We start from the raw sequence: 12,035 nt of genomic DNA, 5'->3' as shown, positions 1-12,035 counted from the left end.
GAAGATGAATACTAGCAGAAATCGGACACCCAATGGGAGTGAGACCTGGGGTCGCGCCACAAATGTCGTCCAGATAGGAGGGGCCGACACAGGTTGTGAGAGAGAATGTGAAACTCGAAGAGAGGGGAAGCTCGGAGATGGAGCGTCCCGGCCCCAGACACCGCCCTTGACTCTGAGACCCTGAGACCCTTGCCCTCCGGGGAACCTGGGACGTTGTCCCAGATCCCTCCTCTCCTGCACCGAGAACTTTTTGTCACACTCGCTGAGTCTGGCCCAGGGGCTTGTAATCAGCAATTTTCAAAACATTTTTGGTCAGAATATTTATACACTCCAACAAATTAGTGAGGACCCCAAGGGTAATTTTGTTTATAGTTACTTCTATCGATATTTTCCATAGTAGAAATAATAGTTACAATTTGCTTATTCATTTATTTAGAATAATAACACACAGTTAATATGGAATATAACTATTTCCCCAAATAAACACTACAGTGGGAACAGTGGAGCTTTTTACATTTTTATATTTTTGCAAGTCTCTTCTTGTAACTCTCATTAGAAGATCACTGGATGTTTGTGTTTGCTTCTATGTTAAATCCATTATTCTGGCTGAAATCTATGAAAACAAAAGGCCCACACATACGTAATAGTATTTAAATGACTTTTCAGATAATTATCTAAGTTCATCTTTGATCCAAAAGGAAAACTACAAAAGTGGTAGTTTCTCAAAGGTTATTTTCTTTTTCTTTTTCTTTTTTCTGAAGTTTGAAAGCTTTTTATATACAAAGAGCTTATTATTTCTGCCTGAGGTTGATGTGCTGGATGAGCCATTTAAAGAAGTTCCGTTGGTCCAACTTAATGAAGCCCATGTCCTTCGCATACTGCCTAAACACTGGCAGCACATTTCCGGATAAGGCACATATTTCCGTATCAGACAGTGCCAGTTTGAGCAGACCCGGCAAGAGCCAGAACCCTGGCCGAATTTTCTCGGATGGCTCCAGTAGAGCTGCTGGTGAGCCATGTTGCTTTCTCGGCTGCAACGAGGTAAAAGGCTCAAAGGTTATTTTCAAAGTGGACCTGAAATTGTATTATTGAATATTTCCTATTCTATTACACTAAAATCCATAAGCTTATTTTGCACATTGACTGTCTTTTATACTAATATAAGATTTTTAAAACTAATACAATGCTTCACTAAGTTTTGTAGATCTTCCAGTGTCATTCATTTTTTGAAGTAAACATTCTATTCCATGAAAGAGAGGCTAGTTCAGCTCACCCGAGTTATTTTCCTTGGGACATAATCCTTTGGAATGCAGCAGAAGTGCTTGATGTGTACTTCCTATGTCATCTTAGAAGATTTTTTTTTTTGAAAAATAATTTGCATTTGGAAATATGACCGTAAGCCTTTTGATTTTCCTAAGAAAAAGCAGCTCATTTTTACAATAATACAACATAGCAATATCTGTGCAAGGCCTATCTTAAGAGTAGAACACCATCTTTTGAACTTCATCTAAGCATGAGAATTTTGAGGGGCCGATATTCACACCAGGTTTTCTTAAGTTACTGTAACACAAGTGGATAATAGCAGATTGTAGAAGTAACATGCCATTCTGTGCCCTATTCTAACATGATATACTTACTTCTGTTCCTCTTGCAGTGTATCAGATCTTTTACAGCATCATCAGAGTAAAGCTAATGTTCACCAAGCACACTCATTTCAAAGAAAACAACATAATCTCTTTTATGCCACAAGTTTACCATTCACTGGTCCAGGAAAGCAACACCATCAAGTTAAGTCATGTAGAGCTTTACTTGTCCATGTAATTCTTGCCTTGTCAATTAAGTCTCATCCTTAAACTTTAGCTGCATCAGTTCAGTTCACTTCAGTCGCTTAGTCATGTCCGACTTTTGCGACCCCATGAACCTCCTATATGCTAGTTATATTCATTATAAGGGCAGGAATATGGAGATTTAGCAGCAAATATTGGCTCAACAAATGTAAACCCTTCACCAATGTTCCCCTTAAGATCTATTTTGTCTTAAGATAGTGATAAAGTTACATTTTTACATAGCATAGTGATTTATAACAAAGTACAGTGATCTATAACAAAAGAGAAAATTCATTAACTCAAAAAGTCTAGTATTGCTAACATCAAAAAACTACTATATTTCCTTTTCTATATTCCAAATACATTGATTACTATATTCCCAGATGTCTAAGGATTTGGAGGCCTGGCAGCAGTCATTGACTCATCAATGAGAAAAGCCCTATGCTAATACTCCAAACTCTCTGTGCTGTTTATGGTTGAGAGGTTGTCACACAAGCTAGTCTGTCAGCAGAGAGGTTTGACCTGAGACACCCTTGTCACACCCAGGGAAGGGAATTAGCAGTAATTATTGGCACAACAAATGAAAAAACCCTTCACCAAAATAATTCCTCATCAACCCACTAATACTATACTAATGATCTTCTAACTTCTCAAAAGAGTCTGTATTTAGAAACATCCCATGCCTCTCACAGTTTGGAGGCCTGGAACAATCACATGTGGCCAGACGAACCTGATCAGGCAGATCAGAGAACCTTCAGAGTTCGGAAGTTGAAACACTCTTGTCACGCCCAGGAATTTTTATTAATTGGAGCTGCAAGTTAACTCCTCCTCCGAGAGAAACGGTTATGGGGGAGAGCCCCCTGTAAAGTACTCTGGTTTTGGGGGTAGATGCCCGGGAACAGGGGGTTTCCTGAGGCTTGAGCACGCCTTTGTGTATGCCAAGCTTCCTTCCGCATGACCTTTGCCATGGGCGGAGCGCCTCACGCTGGCCCCCGGCAGATGACTTCCGCAGAAAGAGAAATCAGATCTTCAAGTCATAATGTGGGGGTGAGATATGGAATCTTCCATTACTCAGTCCAGACAAGGGAGCTGTTTCACACTGAAAGAAAAGAATCATGAACCAGTGTAGGTCAGTCCCGGAAGGGCTCACATTCTCCACAGCCCCCCACATGCTCACATGTCCCACTCAAAGACCCCCACCACCCAGTGTGTCCCCCCCTGCACCAACTCCTCACCCAGTCAGGACCCTCCAGGGTCTCACCTTTGGGATCCATGAGAGCTCTGGTCACACATCAGAGCCCCGGGCACTGTCACTGCCTGGGAGAGAACAAGACCAGGATGTGGTCAGAACCCACAGGAGAGAAACTAGAGAAGGAATTTTGAGGAGGGCGAGCTCCCCATGGCCTCTTGTCTGCACCCTCAGAAGGGTCTCAGGAATCATACCCCCTCTGTACTTACTTGCAGCCTGAGTGTACCTCCGTCCGTTTTCATCTGCAAGAAGAAAACATTACATGAGAATCCATGGAGAAGACTGAATCATGACATCCTAGAGAAACACTCTAGTTCTGGACCCCAGAGAGCTTTCTGGAACTGCAAGCAAAAATCCAGGACAGAATCAGGAATATAAAGAAAGGAGATGTGGGGGGTCTGGACCATCTCCAACCCTTCTAGAGGTCTGGACTCAGTGGGGACCTTCCCCTCTGATCTTCAAGTGCTGAGAAACAGGCCCCAACTGGAAATATGAAGGTGAAAAATCTATCTTTCATTTTCACATGTACTTTACAAAAGGATCAATGTTAGCATCAGCTCCAGACCAGCAAGCCCATATGTATGGATGGTATTTCCCAGGCATACTTCTACCTGGACTTGAAACCCCTCAGTGAGACATGAAAACTCAGATCCTTCCCTCCCTTCCCTACCTGAGCGCTTCTTCCTCCAGATCACAGCTCCAGCCACCACAGCCACCATGAGGAGAACCAGGCCAACAATGATCCCCATGGTGAGGAAGCAGGTCTGAGGAGGTTCTGTGGAGGAAAAGGAAGAGGCCCTGACCTCAGGCTGGAGTCCTACCTTTGAGTCCTGAAGGGCTCCTGCTTTATCTGAGAAAAGCTCCATCCCATCCCCCTCCTTACTCCATCTCAGGGTGAGGGGCTCCAGAAGCCCCTCGTGCTGCACAGGGCACGTGTATCTCTGCTCCTCTCCAGAAGGCACCACCAGGGCTGCCCACTTCTGGAAGATTCCATCCCCTGAAGGCCTGGTCTCCACAAGCTCCATGTCCTGGCACTGGTCCTCCCTGCCACGCTGCCATGTCAGTGAGATCTCCTCAGGGTAGAAGCCCAAGGCACAGCACCTCAGGGTGACCTCACGCTCAAGAGATGGGGTGACAGGTCACATATGCCTTTGGAGGCTCTGAGGAAGAAGAATCAGAAAATTCACAGTTTATGTTACTCCCATGGGCTGTGGAGGAAGCATCACGTGATCATTCTAAGCAATGATGAGAAAATGAGTTTGAAAAGAAAAAGCACAAACACCAGACACCAGTCTGGGCTCTGGTGCCACGGAAAATCTAGTCCTTGTAAAGTAGTGGAGTCAGGGTGAGAGCCAAGGTAGGATGCTCCACCTTAAGGGGGAGAATACAGAGCAATGGTCCTGACTTTGTTGGAAACTGAATGACTCAGAAAAGCTGGAGTCTGGCCTCTTATGATGCTCTAGCCTGAGAACAGGCCTTGAGAAAGTAACGAGTCACAAAATGGCGGGCAGGGTGAAAGTCAAGAGTCACAAGATGGCGGGCAGGGTGAAAGGGCACCGCTCACCAGTTATTTCAGGGATGGTTTCCTGTTTCTTCCTCAAAGGCACTGGATTCCTTAATTGTCCAGAGAAATGAAACTACTGGAGAGTCACCGTCTTGTACAGACTATGAAAACCTGGGCGCATTCCTCCCTCTCCTGACAAGAACCTGGCGCGCTGTTCCCACAGGGACCCCACTTTCTTCTCCTCGTGGGAAGCCAGCTCCAGCCCGAGGAGAGATCAGGGTGACCCCGCGCCCCTAGTACCTGCGCGCAGCAGCGTGTCCTTCCCCTTCTCAAGGTATCTGCGCAGCCACTCCACGCATCGGCCCTCCAGGTAGTTCCTGCGTGCCTCCGCCTCACCTGCCGCCTCCCACTTGCGCTTGGAGATCTGAGCCTCCGTGTCAGCGGCGGTCCAGAAGCTCAGGTCTTCGTTCAGGGTGATGTACTCTCTGCCAACGTAGGCGAACTGATCATACCCGCGGAGGAGACGCCCGTCTGGCTCCACGTCGCATCCATACATTTCCTGGAGGGTGTGAGACCCTGACCCGCCCAGACCATCCGCAGGGATTAAATGCAAACTGAAATAAAACCGGGTCAAGTCCCCGCGAGCTCTTCCCGGATTGGGGGGAGCGGAGGGTCCCTCAGTGTTGGGGTGACCCTCGGACCCGCAGACTAGGGCGACCCGGCCTATCCCTGGAGATGGGGGCCGTGACTCGGCCCCGGGCCCGCGTCGCTCACCGGCCTCGCTCTGGTTGTAGTAGCCGCGCAGGGTGTTCAGGCCCACTCGGAAAGTCTGTGCGGCGTCCTTAGTTCTCCGCGTCTCCTGATCCCAATACTCCGGCCCCTCCTGCTCCACCCACCGCGCCCGCGGCTCCATCCTCGGATCCGGGGCGTCGCTGTCGAGCCGCACGAACTGTGTGTCGTCCACGTAGCCGACAGCGATGAAGCGGGGCTCCCCGAGGCCGGGCCGGGACACGGCGGTGTAGACATACCTCAGGGAGTGGGGGCCTGGGGGCGGGGAGGGGTGAGACCCGGCCCGACCTCCTCGCGGTTCGGGTCCGGGATCCGAGGTGACGGAACTGGGAGGAGGAAGGGGCGAGGCGCTCGTGAGACGGAGAAGGTCGGAGAAAGACCAGGACTTGGGGGGCAGAGAAGAGGGGGCGGGAAGCAAGGGAGGGACAGGACGGGACGGGCGAAGGGGGCAGGTCGGGGCGAGGGCGGCGGGCTCGCTCCTTCCCTGGGAGCCCTGCCCTGTCCTGCCCACCTCCCCGCAGAGGCCGTTTCCTCCCGAGCCCGCACTCACCCGCCCAGGTCTCGGTCAGGACCAGCGCCCCCGGCAGCAGCAGGAGGAGGGTTCTCGGCCCCGTGACCCGCATCTCTGGGGTCTGGAGAGAAGCAAGTCCAGCCGGTGGATGAACACTTGGTAACCTGGAACCGCGAAGATGAATACCGGCAGTTAGAAATCGGACACCCAATAGGAGTGAGACCTGGGGTCGCGCCACAAATGTCGTCCAGTTAGGAGGCGCTGTCACTGGTTGTGAGAGAGAAGGTGAAACTCCAGGAGAGGGGAAGCTCCGAGATGGAGCGTCCCGGCCCCAGATACCGCCCTTGACTCTGAGACCCTGAGACCCTTGCCCTCCGGGGAACCTGGGACGTTGTCCTGATCCCTCCTTTCCTGCACCGAGAGCTTTTTGTCACACTCCCTGAGTCCTGGCCCAGGGGCTTGTAGTCAGCGATTTTCAAAACGTTTTTGGTCAGAATATTTATACACTCCAACAAATTAGTGAGGACCCCAAGGGTAATTTTGTTTATAGTTACTTCTATCGATATTATCCATAGTAGAAATAATAGAGTTACAATTTGCTTATTCATTTATTTAGGATAATATTAATAACATACAGTTAACATGGAATGTAATTATTTCCCCAAATAAACACTATAGTGGGAACAGTGGAGCTTTTTACATTTTTATATTTTTTAAGTCTCCTCTTGCCACTCTCATTAGAAGATCATGGATGTTTGTGTTTGCTTCTATGTTAAATCCATTATTCTGGCTGAAATCTATGAAAACAAAAGGCCCACACATACGTAATAGTATTTAAATGACTTTTCAGATAATTATCTAAGTTCGTCTTTGATCCAAAACGAAAACTACAAAGTGGTAGTTTCTCAAAGGTTATTTTCTTTATTTTTCTCTTCTTTTTTTTTTTTTGTTTTGAAATTGGCGGCACATTTCCGGACCAGGCACATTTCCGGATCAGACCGCGCTGGTTTGAGGAGACCATGCAAGAGCAAGAACCCTGGCCGAATTTTCTCGGATGGCTCCAATGGAGCTGCTGGTGAGCCATGTTGCTTTCTCGGCTGCAACGAGGTAAAAGGCTCAAAGGTTATTTTCAAAGTGGACCTGAAATGATATTATTGAATATTTCCTATTCTATTACACTAAAATCCATAAGCTTATTTTGCACATTGACTGTCTTTTATACTAATATAAGATTTTTTAAAACTAATACAATGCTTCACTAAGTTTTGTAGATCTTACAGCGTCATTCATTTTTTGAGGTAAACATTGTATTCCATGAAAGAGAGGCTAGTTCAGCTCACCCGAGTTATTTTCCTTGGGACATAATACTTTGGAACGTAGCAAAAGTGCTTGATGTGTACTTCCTATGCCATCTTAGATTTTTTTAGAAAAATAATTTGCATTTTGAAATATGACCATAAGCCTTTAGATTTTCCTTTAAAAAAAGCAGCTCATTTTTGCAATAAGAAACACAACATAACAATATCTGTGCAAGGCCTATGTTAAGATTAGAACACCATCTTTTGAACTTCATCTAAGTATGAGAATTTTGAGTGGCCGATATTCACACCAGGTTTTCCTAAGTTACTGTAACACAAGTGGATAATAGCAGATTGTAGAAGTAACATGCCATTCTGTGCCCTATTCTAACATGATATACTTACTTCTGTTCGTCTTGCAGTGTATCATATCTTTTACAGCATCATCAGAGTAAAGCTAATGTTCACCAAACACACTCATTTCAAAGAAAAAAACATAATCTCTTTTATGGCAGAAGTTTACCATTCATTGGTCCAGGAAACCATCACCATTAAGTTAAGAAATGTAGAGCTTTACTTGTCCATGTAATTCTTGCCTTGTCAATTAAGTCTCATCCTTAAACTTTAGCTCAATCAGTTCAGTTCACTTCAGTCGCTCAGTCTAATCTGCAGTGATTTTGGAGCTCCCCAAAATAAAGTCTGACACTGTTTCCACTGTTTCCCCATCTATTTCCCATGAAGTGATGGGATACCAGGTGGCAATAAAACCTGGTATTAAAACAGTCCAGGGTGAGGTGGGGTCGTGGTGGACAAGGGGGGCCAGGCTCACAACTTCTTTACATTATGCTAATAGCAGCACAAACACATTCAGATGACTTCTGCAGAAAGAGAAGTCAGATCTTCAAGTCATAATGCAGGGGTGGGATATGGAATCTTGCCTCACTCAGTCCCCACAAGGGAGCTGTTTCACACTGGGAAAGAAAAGAATCACGAACCAGTGTAGGTCAGTCATGTAAGGGCTCACATTCTCCACAGCCCCCCACATGCTCACATGTCCCACTCAAAGACCCCCACCACCCAGTGTGTCCCCCCTGCACCAACTCCTCCCCCAGTAAGACCCTCCAGTGTCTCACCTTGAGGATCCATGAGAGCTCTGGTCACACTGTCACTGCCTGGGAGAGAACAAGACCAGGATGTGGTCAGAACCCACAGGACAGAAACTAGAGAATAAACTTTGAGGAGGGTGACCCCTCATGGCCTCTTGTCTGCACCCTCAGAAGAGTCTCAGGAATCACATCCCCTTTGTACTTACTTGCAGCCTGAGTGCAGTTCCCTCCATTTTCACCTGCACGAAGAAAACATCTCGTGAGAATACGTGGAGAAGACTGAATCATGATACCCTAGAGAAACCCTCTAGTTCTGGATCCCAGAGAACTTTCTGGAACTGTAACCAAAAATCCAGGACAGAATCAGGAATATAAAGAAAGGAGATGTAGGGGGACTGGATCATCTCCAACCCTTCTAGAGGTCTGAACTCAGTGGGGACCTTCGCCTCTAATCTTCAAGTGCTGAGAACAGGCCCCAGCTGGAATTATGAAGGTGAAAAATCTATCTTTCATTTCCACATGTACTTTACAAAAGGGTCAATATTAGCATCAGCTCCAGACCAGCAAGCCCATATGTGTGGATGGTATTTCCCAGGAACAAGGCAGGCAAACTTCTACCTGGACTTGAAACCTTACAGTGAGACAAGAAAACTCAGATCTCTCCCTCCCTTCCCTACCTGAGTGCTTCTTCCTCCAGATCACAGCTCCAGCCACCACAGCCACCATGAGGAGAACCAGGCCAACAATGATCCCCATGGTGAGGAAGCAGGTCTGAAGAGGTTCTGTGGAGGAAAAGGAAGAGGCCCTGACCTCAGGCTTGAGTCCTACCTTTGAGTCCTGAAGGGCTCCTGCTTTATCTGAGAAAAGCTCCATCCCATCCCCCTCCTTACCTCATCTCAGGGTAAGGGGCTCCTGAAGCCCCTGGTGCTGCACAGGGCAGGTGTATCTCTGCTCCTCTCCAGAAGGCACCACCAGGGCCGCCCACTTCTGGAAGGTTCCATCCCCTGAAGGCCTGGTCTGCACAAGGTCCATGTCCTGGCTCTGGTCCTCCTCGTCACGCTGCCATGTCAGTGAGATCTCCTCAGGGTAGAAGCCCAAGGCACAGCACCTCAGGGTGACCTCACGCTCAAGAGATGGGGTGACAGGTCACATATGCCTTTGGAGGCTCTGAGGAAGAAGAATCAGAAAATTCACAGTTTATGTTACTCCCATGGGCCACGGAGGAAGCATCACGTGACCATTCTAAGAAATGATGAGAAAATGAGTTTGAAAAGAAAAACCACAAACACCAGACATCAGCCTGGGCTGTGGTGTCTGGGAAAATCTCCTAGACCTTGTAAAGTTCTGGAGTCAGGGTGAGAGCCAAGGTAGGATGCTCCACCCGAGCAATGGTCCTGACTTTGTTGGAAACTGAATGACTCAGAAAAGCTGGAGTCTGGCCTCTTATGATGCTCTAGTCTGAGAACAGGCCTTGAGAAAGTCACAAGTCACAAGATGGCAGCAGGGTGAAAGTCAAGAGTCACAAGATGGTGGGCAGGGTAAAAGGGCACCGCTGACCAGTTATTTCAGGGATGGTTTGCTGCTTCTTCCCCAAAGGCACTGGATTCCTTAATTGTCCAGAGAAACGAAACTACTGGAGAGTCACCGTCTTGTACAGACTATGAAAACCTGGGCGCATTCCTCCCTCTCCTGACAAGAACCTGGAGCGCTGTTCCCACAGGGACCCCACTTTCTTCTCCTCTTGGGAAGCCAGCTCCAGCCCGAGGGGAGGTCGGGGCGGCCCCGCCCCCCTCGTACTTGCTCGCAGCAGCGTGTCCTTCCCCTTCTCAAGGTATCTGCACAGCCACTCCACCCACCGGCCCTCCAGGTAGTTCCTGCGTGCCTCCGCCTCACCTGCCGCCTCCCACTTGCTCTGGGTCATCTGAGCCGCCATGTCCGCCGCGGTCCAGGCGTGCAGGTCTTCGTTCAGGGTGATGTACTCTCTGCCATCATAGGCGAACTGAGAACTGATCATACCCGCGGAGGAGACTCCCGTCTGGCCCCAGGTCGCAGCCATACATTTCCTGGAGGGTGTGTGACCATGACCCGCCCAGACCATCCGCAGGGATTAAATCCAAACTGAAATGAAACCAGGTCAAGTCCCCTTGAGCTCCTCCTGGGTCGGTGGGGAGCGGCGGATCCCTCAGTGTTGGGGTGACCCTTGGACCTGCAGACTCAACATCAGTCCTTCCAATGAATACCCAGGACTCATCTCCTTTAGGATGAGCTGGCTGGATCTCCTTACAAGGGACTCTCAAGAGTCTTCTCCAACACCACAGTTCAAAAGCATCAGTTCTTCAGCACTCAGCTTTCTTCATAGTCCAATTCTCACAGTCATACATGACTACTGGAAAAACGGTAGCCATGATTAGGCAGACCTTTGTTGACAAAGTAATGTCTCTCCTTTTTAATATTTTGTCTATCTAGGTTGGTCATAACTTTCCTTCCATTGAGTAAGCATCTTTTAATTTCATGGCTGCAGTCATCATCTGCAGTGATTTTGGAGCCCCCCAAAATAATGTCTGCCACTGTTTCCCAACTATTTGCTATGAAGTGATGGGACCGGATACCATCATCTTAGTTTTCCAACTGTTGAGCTTTAGGACAACATTTTTACTCTCCTCTCTCACTTTCATCAAGAGGCTTTTTAGTTCCTCTTCACTTTCTGCCATAAGGGTGGTGTCATCTGCATAGCTGAGGTTATTGATATTTCTCCTGGCAATCTTGTTTCCAGTTTGTGCTTCATCCAGCCTGGCGTTTCTCTTGATGTACTCTGCATAGAAGTTAAATAAGCAGGGTGACAATACATAGCCTTGACATACTCTTTTTCCTATTTGGAACCATCAGTTCAGTTCAGTTCAGTCACTCAGTCGTGTCCAACTCTTTGCGACCCCATGAATTGCAGCACACCAGGCCTCCCTGTCCATCACCAACTCCTGGAGTTCACTCAGACTCACGACCATCGAGTCAGTGATGCCATCCAGCCATGTGATCCTCTGTCTTCCCCTTCTCCTGCCCCCAATCCCTCCCAGCATCGGAGTCTTTTCCAATGAGTCAACTCTTCACAAGAGGTGGCCAAAGTTTCAGCTTTAGCATCATTCCTTCCAAAGAAATCCCAGGGCTGATCTCCTTCAGAATGGACTGGTTGGATCTCCTTGCAGTCCAAGGGACTCTCAAGAGTCTTCTCCAACACCACAGTTCAAAAGCATCAATTCTTCGGCGCTCAGCCTTCTTCACAGTCCAACTCTCACATCCATACATGACCACAGGAAAAACCATAGCCTTGACTAGACAGACCTTGGTCAGCAAAGTAATGTCTCTGCTTTTGAATATGCTATCTAGGTTGGTCATAATTTGTCTTCCAAAGAGTAAGCGTCTTTTAATTTCATGGCTGCAATCACCATCGGCAATGATTTTGGAGCCCCAAAAAATAAAGTCTGACACTGTTTTCCCATCTATTTCCCATGAAATGATGGGACCAGATGCCATGATCTTCATTTTCTGAATGTTAAGCTTTAAGCCAACTTTTTCACTCTCCTTTTTCACTTTCATCAAGAGGCTTTTGAGTTCCTCTTCACTTTCTGCCATAAGGGTGGTGTCATCTGCATATCTGAGGTGATTGATATTTCTCCCGGCAATCTTGATTCCAACTTGTGTTTCTTCCAGTCCAGCGTTTCTCATGATGCACTCTGCATAGAAGTTAAATAAGCAGG

At 47.6% G+C, this 12,035-nt stretch overlaps 3 pseudogenes; all 3 read right to left on the bottom strand.

The window, feature by feature from the left end:
* Nucleotides 1–409: 409 nt before the first annotated feature.
* Nucleotides 410–1,049, bottom strand: LOC114109644 (small ribosomal subunit protein uS14-like; annotated as a pseudogene).
* A 97-nt stretch (nucleotides 1,050–1,146) lies between these two features.
* Nucleotides 1,147–6,045, bottom strand: LOC101108558 (BOLA class I histocompatibility antigen, alpha chain BL3-7-like; annotated as a pseudogene).
* Nucleotides 6,046–6,885: 840 nt separating this feature from the next.
* Nucleotides 6,886–11,824, bottom strand: LOC114109552 (BOLA class I histocompatibility antigen, alpha chain BL3-7-like; annotated as a pseudogene).
* Nucleotides 11,825–12,035: the final 211 nt, after the last annotated feature.

Source organism: Ovis aries, chromosome 20, assembly GCF_016772045.2.
Source record: "Ovis aries strain OAR_USU_Benz2616 breed Rambouillet chromosome 20, ARS-UI_Ramb_v3.0, whole genome shotgun sequence".
NCBI classification, from domain to species: Eukaryota; Metazoa; Chordata; class Mammalia; order Artiodactyla; family Bovidae; genus Ovis; species Ovis aries.
The sequence above is the reverse complement of the archived record's forward strand: the minus strand, read 5'-3'. Positions and strand labels throughout refer to the sequence as shown.